A 13229-nucleotide genomic window follows, 5' to 3' on the forward strand; every position below is an offset into this window, starting at 1 on the left:
TGGAGAGAGGGGCTTTATTCCCCATGCTCTGCATCTCGCTCTGGGAGAAGTAAAGCCCCTCTTACAGCAGCTACTGTTACATCTATTTCTATGATTAAATTCTCTTATTCTTCAGACCTTAATGACAGAAGTTTCTCTGAGAGGCATTCCTAATGCCGGGAAGGGGAATGAGCATGCGTGTGCATTTTCTACTCTGCTGTGAAGTCATGTGAAATAGCTATAGATGGCACTCTGGTATTGGTTACTGCTTGTGCCTAGCTGTTTTCGTGCTGGGAGGACAGAGCACAATGAGACTCTGTCTTGGGAGAGAGTAAGATCAATTTGGCAAGCTTCTGAGAGAAGATTTATCTATAGCTTCCGCAGCAAACGTGCGGTGCGAGCAAGGGTATAGTTATGGATAGGAAGGGTAGAAATTAAATTTAAGGGATAAGATGAAGCCTAGTGGCAGAACAGCATCATATTATAGGAGTACTGTTTCCTGCCATACAGATTTTTATAGACTGCTTCCATGTAGGTGATCTGGCATTTTGGGTCTTGTGTTGATAAGGATTTAAGGAAACTTTGTACCTAGTTTAAGGGGATGTTTTCTTCAGTGTCTGACCAAGCTTTCCATGCCCTAAGAAACTGGTGCCGTGCAGTACCAAAGGGATGGACTGCAGTGCCTGTGATGCGCAGGGGGTTTGACTGTCCTGGTGCTGCTCCAGGACAGAAGTGGGGAGACGTTAGGTGAGCAGAGGATGCTGTTAGGCTCCATCTCCTGCTCCTAGGTCTCCAGGGGAGAATTTCAGCCTGAGAGCACAAAACATCTTTGTGTAAATCAGTAACAGAAATAAGATTTAGAATGGGTGAGTACTTGAGGGTAGAAGGGGGTGTTTGCTCTGTGTGTGGCCCTTGTCCTGCTGCAGAGGGTTTTTACATCTTCCGAGTTTGTTCAAACTTGAAAGGTGCTTTATGTGCACAGTCAGTCTCAGGGATCCCTTTCTTCCCCTTTCTTACTCCTGCATTTCAATATTCAGGTAGAGAAGCACTGATTCATTTGAAATGCACTTTACTCCACAGATCACTGCCAGGCTTTGTGAAGAGTCTGCCATGTCTAGGTTTTCAAAACTGCCTTTCGCTTGGACTATTTCAGTGACTTCTGACTGTTTCAGGAATCAGTCTGATTCACTTTCCATTGCGACTTGTAAAGTCTTGGACTACTTAGAGGCATATCAAAAATTAAAAGAATCTCTTCTGGCAGCATTGAAGCCTATGGTGTTTGATTCTTTGATATGAAGATTTCATCTTGGAGAACAGTTAATTTTAATGCTGTGGAATAGAGCATCATATCTGTGCTGCTGTATATACTACAGTGAGCATTATGTGTTGCTTAATAAAATGATGTTCCTGTCCAAGAACTTGTTTTCATAATGGGAGAGGGAAGGTGCAGTATTCAGATACCAGTAACTCACACCTAAAACTTTTGGCACAAATTCGTCTTTAGTATAGTTCTACTGCCTGCAGCTGGAGTTAAATTCTTTCTTCCTGGTTCAGAACTCGCTGCTTAAAATACAGCCTGGTAAATGTTGCAATGGTCTAAATACCTTTGGAACCAAGCGTCTGTCTCATCTTGCTCTGCAGGGAATTTGGTAAACAGAAGCAGGATTGAGACATGAAGATGTGTGTAGCCATCGTTCTACTTGCATTTGGCTGCAATACAATGGAAAGCTGAGGAAGAAAACAACTTGTTTTCTGTAAAGTCATTTTTGAGATGTCTTAAAACACTGTGAGGTCTATAAACATGATTTGGGGGAAAGAAAGATGAGAGATCCCAGGAAGCAGCGTACAGCTGCGGAAGTGCAAATCCTACGGGACTTTGCCACCAAGAACTCTACTTGCTAGCAATGATCAAAGTCAAATGTTCCTTGTTGTAGTACAAGCCTAGGGTATAATCACTGAATTTTGCTTCTTGGCTGTTCCTGAGTTTGTAGTCTTAGGGCAGGTTGTAGGCATCTTCTGGTACATTTCAGTTCTTGATTTAAAAATCCTCTTTTTCATTTCATTGTACTTTGTACTTCTTTTCAACAGGCTCAAAGCCTGTTGGCAAGATGACTTTTACTGAGCTCAAGTAAGATGCTCACATGTCTTGGGAGTGAATGTAAGTTTGACACTGATTTGATTCTGCTTTTTCTGCCTGCAGCTTATCACTCAAGCTCTCCAGTGAAGGACTTTATTTCCTCAGTCAAATATTTTCCACATGACTAGATAGTAGCTAGAGGCAGTGATTTTTCTGTCAATGCTCGGCGCTGTGGATTTTCTGTTCAGAAATCATATGGCCTTCTGAAAAGTAGTCTTCAAAACAAACACTGCATTTGTTCAGAGTGACAGGATAAAATGAAGTGATGGGGTATTTTTATTTCAATGGCACTTAAAATTTGTCTTTTTTCCCCAACAAAGCTTGAAGTCACAGGGAGGTTCATTCATTGTCAGCAGATACCTTCCCTGTCAAACTGAAAGTCATGTCCCAGTTTCTCGTTTTGTACTCCTTGGAATGTGGTGCTTGTGAAAAGCACCAGCTTGGCTGCTGGGGATGTCTGGCTTTCACCCACCTCCCCGATAGGCTAGAGCTGAAGAGTTTTTTCCCTCATGCACTGATGTCATGACACCCAACAGCTTTGCCCCAGAAGCAGCTTCGTGAAGGGGAGCCTGTTTTCCAGCTCTGTTCAGTCAACAGCTCTCTCATCGCCAGCAAACAAAGAGGTTTTTAAGTGGGTTTGTGATTAGGGAAAATTGTCTGCAAGAAACACTGAACTAGCTTATGCACCAGTCGCCAAGGCACTGTCTTTTAATCATGACTGACACAGTTTTATATTGAAAACAAAGCCTGGCACCGTAATCTGTGTGCCAGTTTTATGCTAGTGGAGGACCAGTGATTACAATGTGGTTAAGCCTGATCTGTACAACAGGGAGAGGAACTGAATGTACAGAATTAATAGCAGATAAAACTACAGGTGTGAAAGGCTCATTAAAAACTATCAAGCCATGGAGTAAAGAAATGTGGGAAATTATACCAGTGCCAAAGAGCAGTATGTGTAGGAAGATAAGGGGAGAAAGTTATTGGCCTGACAGTCCTTCAGAGAGGAGGAGAAAAAATTGGCTTAAAAATTGAGCCAGATAACGAAGTGGTATCTAATGACTCTGCATGCAAAAGTGACTTTTCCTTGAAATACTAGTTTTATATTCTAATGCAGAAAAGCTAGGTAGTAGCAAAGGAAGTTGATAGATTTCAAATTGAATGTTAATTAGGAACAATTTGAAAGTCCAGCCAAAATCTATTTAAATTGATGCATTTCTAATGGAAATTAATCCATCATGTGCTTTCCTAAAATAAAACAACATGATAAGATACTAAGTCTGCACGTGTTCAAAGTAGACTTCGAACATTAGAAAAGAAGAAAACAAAAATTAAAGGAATTCACTCCAGAGTGTGAAATGGCTGGTCTGCACCGCTGCCTGGTGCGGGGCTGGGTGGCTGCTTCTGTGCCAGGGTGCTGGGCGCACAGCCCTTCCCAGCAGTGCTGCTCTCGGGGCCAGGAAACATGCAGAGCTGGGAAACACGCACGAGGGGTTGATGCAAGTTCTTGTGTCTTTCCACGGAGTTTTCAGCAACAAGATACGGATTTTTTTGTAGCTTGTTCAGATACAAGTGAGCACAAGCTGTATGCTAAGGAGAATAGTACCTTGCAGTGTTTTTGTCAAACTGGTAGCTAACTTTCAGTTCCTGTGGAAGGAGCAGGTAGGGCTGGGAAGAACACAAGTATGTGACTTTTAGAGAAGAGAGGAGATGGTATTAGAGGCATCTGTGTGTGTGATACGGGGCTGGGAAGGAAGGATATTGAACAATAACCAGTTTTCTGGTTACATGTTTGCCTCTTTCTTTGATTTCATGTTATAACCCTTTGTCAGCTGCTATATATTATTCCTTTGGTGTTGATTAGAGCTATGTTTGATTTATGCCAGTTGAGAACCTAGTCCATAATTCCTAAGTATGAAGCCTTATTCACCACTACAGAGGTTATATTTCTTGTCAGGTCATTTCACACATGTGGAGCCTTCTACAAAACCACAGCACACAGGTCTCCGTGCACTTCCATTTGTGTATGTTGGAATGTGCTTGATTTGTCTTACAGCCATGTGGCATTTGCAAACTGAAGCATGATGTGCAGCATCCCTGTGCAACTGAGACCCATGTTCCCTTGCTGACCTCTGGAAGAGATAAAAGTTATTGAGAAAATCAGCCTTTGGAGTTGTTAACAAAACAGCCTTGCAGAATAGTTTAGTGAAGTGGCAGACCTAATTGGATTTTAAAATGCTAAATTTTTCCTTTCCTGGACCAAACCCAAATTCTTGGCACTGATACACCTTAGTGCCAGTAGGATTCTGTTCCTGTGTGCGTGTTGAAGGCCTTGAGACATGCACTGGTCTGCCAGTGCTGGGTGCACCAGTTCTACTTTGCAATGCAAATGTAATACATGGTGAATGTTAATGGATCTGTCTGCACACTTGCAGAGATTTTGCAGAAAATGAGTCTTATAGGCCTAAGGTGTTCAGTGTATCATAGGAGTCTAAAAGTGTGCCAATCTTTTCAGTTTTGTTGGGAAAAGCAGGCAGGTATGTGGCATAAAGGAGGTACCACAGTTGAAGGACACAAGGAATGGCTGAGCTGAAAGTGCTCTTTATTCGCAGCACGTCTGTTCCTTTGAGATAATTTCATGAAGCACATAGACCCTTCGCACCATCCCCACAGCTCAGCCCTTATCATTGCTATGAAATAGCTGTGAGCTGGAAGAGTTTTCTCTGTAGTGATGTTTAAAGATGACTGTCAGGTATCCCCCGCTGTGACCGGGATAACTACAATCTCTGTGGATGGTTCTTAGCTGGTCTGAGTGCTCTTTACTTATATTTGGGTTTTATGCCCTTTGCTTTTCAGGCTTTTGTGTGATCCTAGGAAAGTAACCCCAAGGCGTGTGCTAACCCTTGACTCGCAGCATCAGAGCCTGCTTCAGGACCTTCAGCTTGTTGCTCCACAGATGTCTGCCCCGCTCCCCTCTGCTTCGGTCTCTTCACTGAAGTTTGACTGCTGAGAAATGATGGCAAGGGGTGAGATGAGCTCTCTGTGGCAGGGCAAGGTGGAGAGGGAGCACCCTCGTTGCTGTGCTGGCTGTTCCCTCCTGGCAGTGCTGGCACAGGGTGGGATCCAGCCCTCAGAGTGCTCCTGGGGATGCTTTGCAGTATCCTGTCTGGGGCTGTGCAGCTGAACAGGGCTGATTTAACGAGAGCCTGGGAGAGGATCTTGAAAGTTAAGGGTTAAACTCTGGCCAGCTGGACTTTAAGTAGCAGGCAGCATTCAAAGCACAGCGGACAAGTGGGATGTGAGAAGCCAGAATATGCAGGCACTGGGAATTGTGGGTGGCATTGAAAAGCCAAATACAAGAACAGAAACATGTATTTTAATATATATTTCCATTACAGTCACAAGCACAAATTGTGAGGGGGGGAAGTGCATCTCAAGAGCAACATATGTGTTATCTCATGCCTCCATCTAAGTATACAAGCATGGGATTAATGTCTATTTAACATAAAACTGAAAGTTTGGTGTACAGATGGTAGGAAGTTGGGCAACAGCATGTGTAGCTTGTAGCATAGATCTGTCTTAAATGAATGCCATCACCTAGCGTTGTTTCTTGCAAAATGTTACCCTTCAAATCCATCCCTAACCCACTTGCAAAGATGCTGAGCTGCCTCTTCAGCACAGACGTACTCAGGAAATTATAGGCCAGTGAGTCTGACCTCAGTCAGGCTAGGTAAGAATCTAGTGATGATAAAAAGAAATGAGAACACAAAGCGGTGGGAGAAATATGAGCTGATAAAAATCAGCCAGGGTGGCTAAATCTTGTCAGACAAATGTAGTGGGGTTTCTCCCCCCCCACCTTTTAAGGTGATGATGCAGTGAGCAGTGTTACACACAGGCGGCGATGGACACAGACATCTGTAAGACACTTGACAGACCGAGGCACAACAGACTGATGGGTAGGATTAGTAGGTACAAAATGTGCCTGGGAGATACCAAAGGAGAAAATGTGACTGGCATGCTGAAGAACTCATTGCATGCAGTTTTTGGAGCCATCCACAGACAGGTAATAAGCAGAATCTCATACCATACTGTGTGCAAAATAAATACTATTAATGCTGTTTGCAGGTGGGGATACAGAGGCCCAGTGAGATGACGTGATTCACTAAAAGGGAGAGCAATGGAACTGGAAATAATGCTTTCCAAATTAATTTCATTAGTATGATGTACTGTGACTGTTTTGATACATCCCTGCTCTAGCCAAATAATTGTGGGGTACTGAGAGAGGGGATAAGGCTTTACAGAAAAAACTCACTTATGTTCTGGCAATTTTGCTTCAGAATTTTCTTCTGTGCCTATTTATGATGATTTTCTTTGTCTTTATGAATCTGACCAAGAGTATCTTGAAAGAGAACTTACCTTTCAATCTGCTGAGGTCAAATGTTAGGAGCATGCTTATAGGGAAATCTCTTTGACCTTGTTGATTATGTTGTAGCTCTGTCTTTTCTAAAGCTTAGGACACTGCTTTATGAAGGCAATTGAAATCAGCATGTTTATTCTCTGCTCTCCATTCGCTCTCTAAAATTAAATGCCCTTGTGGTCTGAGTGGAAGCCAAGAGTGGTAGTATGCAACACTTTAGCTGCAGCTGGCTGGCTTGGAGACCTCTTCACAAATTTTCTGCCAAGTGGGGACGATAATGCTTCACTAAGACACCCTGCTCATGCATGGCAGTGGAGCTGGGAAGGGACTTAGAGAGTATCTGCTGTGTTTAGTCCCTTTGAGCAGCTGCTTGAGCAGATGCAAAAGCTCTCTCTTCAGTTCCACATGTTTTATTTAGTGGATCAGTTCTGTGTTTTTCATTGTATTTAAAATTAATCTACTTGTAGATCCCTGGTTTTAGTTGAAATAGTCCCCAAGTTTTGTCCTTCATGGGCTCTATTTCTTCACAAATGATCCTCTTAACTCATCACTGCTTATTTTTATAGACCTTTCCTTATGCTTGGTAATTCTGTGAGATATTGGTCTGTCACTTACTGACAACTATAAATTTCTTTCAAAATAATTTTGTTGATTGTCCTGAATGAATTTTGCCTGGCAACTGCTGATATTCCTTTAAAATTTCCTGTGGCAGACCTGACTAAAACATCAGCGTGCCAGTAGCTTTGGGGTTTGGTATTCCTGGGCCAGTCATGGCTGCAGACAAGTCATGTCAGTTATCCATCCTGTTGAGTGCTTACCAGGAAAAGAGTTTAATAGCAGGGCTTTCACAAGGAGTTAAATACCAGCTCTGTCAGTGAAAGGTTTTATCTCTAAAGTAAGGAAGCACAAATGAGGATTTGTACTGACTTAACTCTTCATCTTAATTGTGACCACCAAAGCTTCGTATCACCCCAAGAGCTGCAAAAGGTGCATTGTTGGTGTTGCATGATGGAGGTAACAAGACAGAGTTTCAGTCGCTTGCCTGAAGTTACAGAGCAGTTCAGAAGCAGAGCTTGGAGCTGTTCCTGTGGATGTGAGTAGCGAAGTCTGTAGCTTGCTGCACAATGGGCAGGACAATACAAAGGCTGGAAGAAGGTGGCTGGGATAAATGTCTTTGTTCAGGAAAATGAGTTCCCAACACAGGCTGAGGAATGCTGGAAAAAGGGGATTGTCCAGTAGTTATGTGGAGGTGATAAATGTTAGTGGGAACTTGATGTAGTGCAACCTCTAACTCAGAGAATTATGAGGGAGATCAATGTCCAGACAATATTTTCTGTGCTTGTATAGCTTCAGAAATGAAGGCTCCACCTTGGCTTTGTCTGGTGGGTGGTGTTGCCCACCATCTGATCTCTGTGGACCTCTGTGCTTTGAAAAATAAAAAAGTTTTTCACTGTTCTTTGAGACAGGATGTTTTAAGGATGCAATTTGTCTAGAGACTGGAAGAGGCACCTAGGACCAGGGACTGTCAGAGGTCTAAGCCAGCTGTCTCATGGTGGGGAGGTCATTAGCCCACTGCCAGCCACATTTTCTTTGTGTACAGGCATTGACTTTGGTTACACCACAGGAACAGTATGTGAGTAGGTAAGTAATTGTTTAGAATGGCTTGTTTGGTCTCACGTAGCCTTTTTTGCTCATACAAAGTGCTGACAAAGGAGCAAGTCCTCCTAAGGGTTACTGTTTCCTTCAGCTTCCACCTGGAGCTTCTCCATTAGCCCAAACAGGTTTGGGCTGCAGTTGCACTGATGCCCATGTATGGAGAATGTCAAACAAGGGCAGAAGTGAATCCCTCGCAAGGATGTCGTGCAAGATTCACCCTTTGGTTCTGACACTGCGCAGCATTGTGCTCTATACGCGACTGGCAAAGTGGGTAAGTGTGTCCATCTGCACATCAAGACCTTTCTACCCCACCCATGACCATTTGGTTGCTGCCCCTCATGCTCAAAATAGAGCTGTCTCTTAGGGAACTCCCCTTCCTCCAGCCACTAGCACTGGCCTGCACGGTGGAGATAGTGTTTGCATCTGGTACTGAGCCTTTTGCTGCCTGCAGATAGCCCTGGTATCGGACACAGCTGTTTGGACAGTTCTATGAGTCATTAATCCAGGAGAGTATTGAGATAGTTTCCTCCCAATTGTCTCTGCGCTCCCTTGTCCCATGAATACATCCACGGACTAATTTTTCATTCGACTGAAGGACAAGGCTCCTTTCAGCTCCCTGACAATGCAGGATGCAGCAGCATTTGGCTTGGGCAGCGCAGTGCAGCTGGCGGACTCGTAGTCTTCGTGACCGCCCCTGTCCTGGCGGTGAGACCCTTTCATGGGGCTGTGCTATTTCTAGTCACTCTCAGATTCGTGACTCTGTCTCCTTTTGCACAGGAGTTTGAATTTCCATCTCCTGCTGACGTGCTGTAGTGGGCTGCCTGCTCCTGCACACGTTTGCTCTGCCTCCTCATGCTGTCTCCCCGAGCCTCCCGCTTCACAGGTGAGCGACTGTGGGGCATAACAGCTCTAATTCCTCCTCTCCATCCCATTACCCTGCTGCTCACCTGCTTGGGAGATGATGGAAAGGACTCATGTCTGAAACACCATGAAGGGCAAGGCCACCCCCAGAGGCTCCGTCTTCCCCGACCAACACAAAGTGATTATTCAAGCCTCTCTCTCTCACGAATAGTTTTGATATCATGGTTTTTGAGCACAACATCCTCAGAGCTTTTTTGCCACTTGAGCCCTGGATCCCTGCTCCCTGTCACTTTATTTTTGCCTCTCCTGGCTTGATTATTGATGAGAGCAATTTGCAATATGTGCTACTCTATTCAGCAGGAACAAACTAGGTGTATAAGAGAGAAAAATTCTCATCCTCTTTGTAGGAGATTGAGCAATGTGCTTCCAAATCTCTGCACACATGTACTGTCATTGATTCATGTTTCTGTGGACAACTCTGTCATTTGCATATGAACGATCGTGGTTCTTCCAGGCTTCACTACACCTCAGGCTGTGGCTGGTCTTCGTGTTCATGCTATGGAACATGTTCCCAATCTGTATCTGTCACTGCTACTTAATGAAAAAGCTAAACATCGCTTCTCTTGCAGCCTCCTCTAATGGTTCAATTTTAATCTGCGTGTTGCTGACTGATTTTCTGTTCAGGCTATGATAAATAAAAATTAAACATTCAGAACAGATCTCTAGCTAGTGATGTCAACACATTTTGCAAATTTAAATTATGCCTCACAACATCCCTGCAATCTGTTTTCTTCTGAGAGGGAAGCTGAGGCAACCAGAGGTGACCAAGGAAACTGAGAGTCCTAATGCTGGAAGCAAATCTGTTGCTGCTAGCACAGGGTCACTGGGCATGGTCCAGGTAACATCTCTGTGCCAGCCAGGGGCTGGTCTGAGTTACCAAGGGCATCTACTGAAAGCTCTGGAAAATCTAGTTGTAGTGGTCTGAGGCAATCCCATCCATGACTGTCTTCTCTGTTCCTCTGCTGGACACAAATGGACTGCAGCAGAGACTGCAGGAAGCAGCGTACTCCTGTACATCAGCCTCTCCAGTCTGAGCCTCATGTTTCATTATAAACCTTCTAGCTGAAATGGTCGACTTTGCAAAGAAATTATTCAAGTGTGGGAGAATGTCGTCTTTCCTGGCTTTGTGCTGAGGGTCTTCTCAATTGAGAGGTTTCTGTAAGACTGTTCCTGGAAGTCACTGGGATGGAAATGAAATGTTTCACTGGACATTTAGATGTGTCACTGCTGCCGTGGTGTGTGCAGGTGATGCATATGCACAGTTATCTTCTACTGACATCAATGTTCAGTCTGTTAAAATTATGTTAATGTTCAAACTCAAGAATTTTATGCTGAAGGGGAATGATATTTTCATGTGCTGCTGAATACCTGAGTTTCTAACATTCCCAGATGTTAGTAAGTGTTATATAAGTGTTGTTTCCTTACAGTTTTCTAATAGTGTCATTTCCTTACAATTTTTCTAAATGCCTGTCCCTTTTTAAAACTGAAATGTGTGATTAGAAGAGTCGTATGGGTTTAAGTTCAAGGTGTAGGCTGCACCTTTCATTGCCCTTAAAGGTCACTCACATAAGTAGGAATAGCTATTTGTAAGCAACATTATATGCCAACAATACAGGTTTCATGGATGTTTTGCCTGAATAATAACCTGTGTTGATACTGTGTTCTCTGCCATTGCCAGAGACCTTTAAAATGGCTGTAAGCATGTCTGTTTTCATAAAAAGGAAGAGAAACACCATGGTTTAAGACTAAGGGCAGAATATTGGGATTCAAGACTCAACTTAAGCCAAGGAGATCATTAGAGTTGAATTAAATGCTGTTACTAATCAGGAACAGGCCACTTACAAAATTGCTCAGACCCTGGAAGTCCATGGATTTCAGGATGGTCTCAGTCTCGTGATTGACCATAACAATTCTGCCTCTTAGTCCATCAGTGCTTTTATCAATGATGGAAACGCTCACTGGATACGCTTACTGAAACACTTACTGGATAACCTAATCTAATTTTAAAATAAAACATTTGTACCACCAAAGCACTGAAATACAATAAATTCACAAATGACCTCCCAGCTCTACTGCTGTAAAAATCCTAAATGGAAATCTGAACTTCATCAGGGCTTAAAAACTACTTAGAAACAAAACGGATAAATACATTGAAAGAACTAATAACAGTTTGGGAACGTAGGAGGTCTGTGTGATAAAACTGGCACTTGCTGCCTTGGCAATGGATCAGTAACAAGGAAAAGTCTGATAGCATTTTTATATCGCTGAAGCAGCTTGTGGATGCATGTAGCACATCCACAGAGCTTTCTGTTCAAAAGGCAGAGGCCAAAATCTCAGCCTTGGTCATTAAAGCAACTGTCACAGACTGGAAGGGCTGCTTGATTCACTCTCCGAGCAGCACAGCCTGTAAAGGAGCCTGTCTACCTACAGCTCACCCTCAAACCTGTCACGGGTGCCAACAGGCCCATCCTGCCATGGGACGCAGGCCGGCTTGGCTGCTGAACGGCAGAAGTTCACGCTCACCAGCAGCATCCTCCCAAGAGACCGACTGGGGGCTCCTGAGCCTGGGCTGAATTCCAGGCTGAGGTTGGAGAATTGCTATGGGTTGCGCTCTGAAAATGGCAAGGGTGAGGCCCTAGGGGCACTTGGTGGGGGTGTAACTCAGGTCTGGTTGAAGGCATCATCCCTGGGTGACAGTGACTCCATTTTACTTTGTTTGCATGGCCTTTGATGGAGGAAGAGCAAGATAGGAATACGGGTATAAAAATTTCAGCTTTAGGTGCAAGGTGCATAGTTCATGCTGCCTTCTTAGGAATGCTGGTTTAGTTAGACCTGTCTGCGGTCATGGCAGGTCTAGACTTTTGGTTATTGAGGAAATTAATGGGTAATTAAAAATTCTTTAGTTAGATTAGTACCAGATGTTTCACAAAGCACTGTTATAAACATCTGTCCAGCTGCATTAGTAAAATCCAGTTTGATAATGCGGAGTCCTACTGATCTTCAGTTTGAGGAAATACACTTGACAAAAGTTTTCATTTTTGGATCAAGTTTATGTAAATATTTAAAGATATATCGGATTAATAGGACTTTACAATAACTCGAAGTATTTTTACACTTCACGAATACAAGTAGTGTCTTTCTATACACAGCAGCAGCCTCTGAAGATGGATGACAGCTCTCAGTTTGATTGTCAATTACGTGTTTATACTCAGTTTGACAGATAATTTTTTCGTGGTGATTTACTCTTCCTCATAATTAGATGTAGCAATTAGGATATCTTATATATTATGCTGGAATTTTCTTCTAATGATGCTGTAGCTAGATGGTCTCTCAGACACCTGTTTCACAGCAGAGCAAGCATGGGAATTAACTCTCCACCACACCAATCTATTTTGGGGTTTTTTTTCCCTTTGAATCATTTTAATCTCCTGGTATTGGGGAACTTCCACTGTTTTCCCAGGATATTCCCTATCCCTAGTTGATGTTTGTTTCTCTTATCTTTATCTAAGTTACTTGCTTACAGATCTGATCAGCTGGCTTGCCATCTTTTGCTGAGCAGCAGCATCCCTCCTCCTTTGTCTTGGAAAACAGATGCTCTGCCATGTCCCTTTGGTACCTCAAGGAATGCTTTTTCATTTCACCATCAGTGCAAAAAAAATAGCCAGAGATGGAAAAAACATACAGAGAACTGAGCACCTGGCAACACTGGCAGTACTGCCCGCAGCCATGTATCCTCTTGTCCTTGGCCTCTTAAAACCAGCTTTCCCTGCTCACTATCACAAAGCACGTACTGCAGTAAGGAGGAGAGTTCCCAGCCAGAAATTGCTGCTGGGGCAGTATTCAGTGTTGGGGTTGATATGCAGAAGAGAGGCATGGCTGTGTGTCTATTTTCCATGTACAATTATTACACAAGTAAATTAACTGCAAACACACATCTCCATAATGAATGCTTGTGTGTTGAAATGCCCACTTTGCATGGAAAAGATTGTAGATTTTGCACATACAAATTAGGTGCAAAATTATGTAGTTTAAATGACTGAACGCACTGGTAGCTTATGAGTTCCTGCAGTCAGTGTCTCCCAGCACAGAGGCAGAACCGCAGGGAAGGAAGTCCAAATGCAG

The 13229-nt window shown here is 43.4% G+C and overlaps 1 protein-coding gene across 4 annotated transcripts in view; it reads left to right on the top strand.

Moving 5' to 3' along the window:
- Window positions 1-13229, top strand: part of LOC141931074 (opsin-5-like) — a 43059-nt gene that overhangs the window by 10359 nt on the left and 19471 nt on the right. The window contains exons 1-3 of one of the 4 annotated variants that reach the window (XM_074842745.1): window positions 6653-7623; window positions 8131-8171; window positions 8278-10502. The exons of 1 other annotated variant lie outside the window; for it this stretch is intronic. The gene's annotated coding sequence lies outside the window, so the exon portion shown is untranslated. Of the gene's footprint in view, window positions 1-6652; window positions 10503-13229 lie in introns of those variants that run through there. 2 more of the 4 variants (XM_074842746.1, XM_074842747.1) reach the window with 2 other exon arrangements.

This window comes from Strix aluco, chromosome 17 (assembly GCF_031877795.1).
Source record: "Strix aluco isolate bStrAlu1 chromosome 17, bStrAlu1.hap1, whole genome shotgun sequence".
NCBI classification, from domain to species: Eukaryota; Metazoa; Chordata; class Aves; order Strigiformes; family Strigidae; genus Strix; species Strix aluco.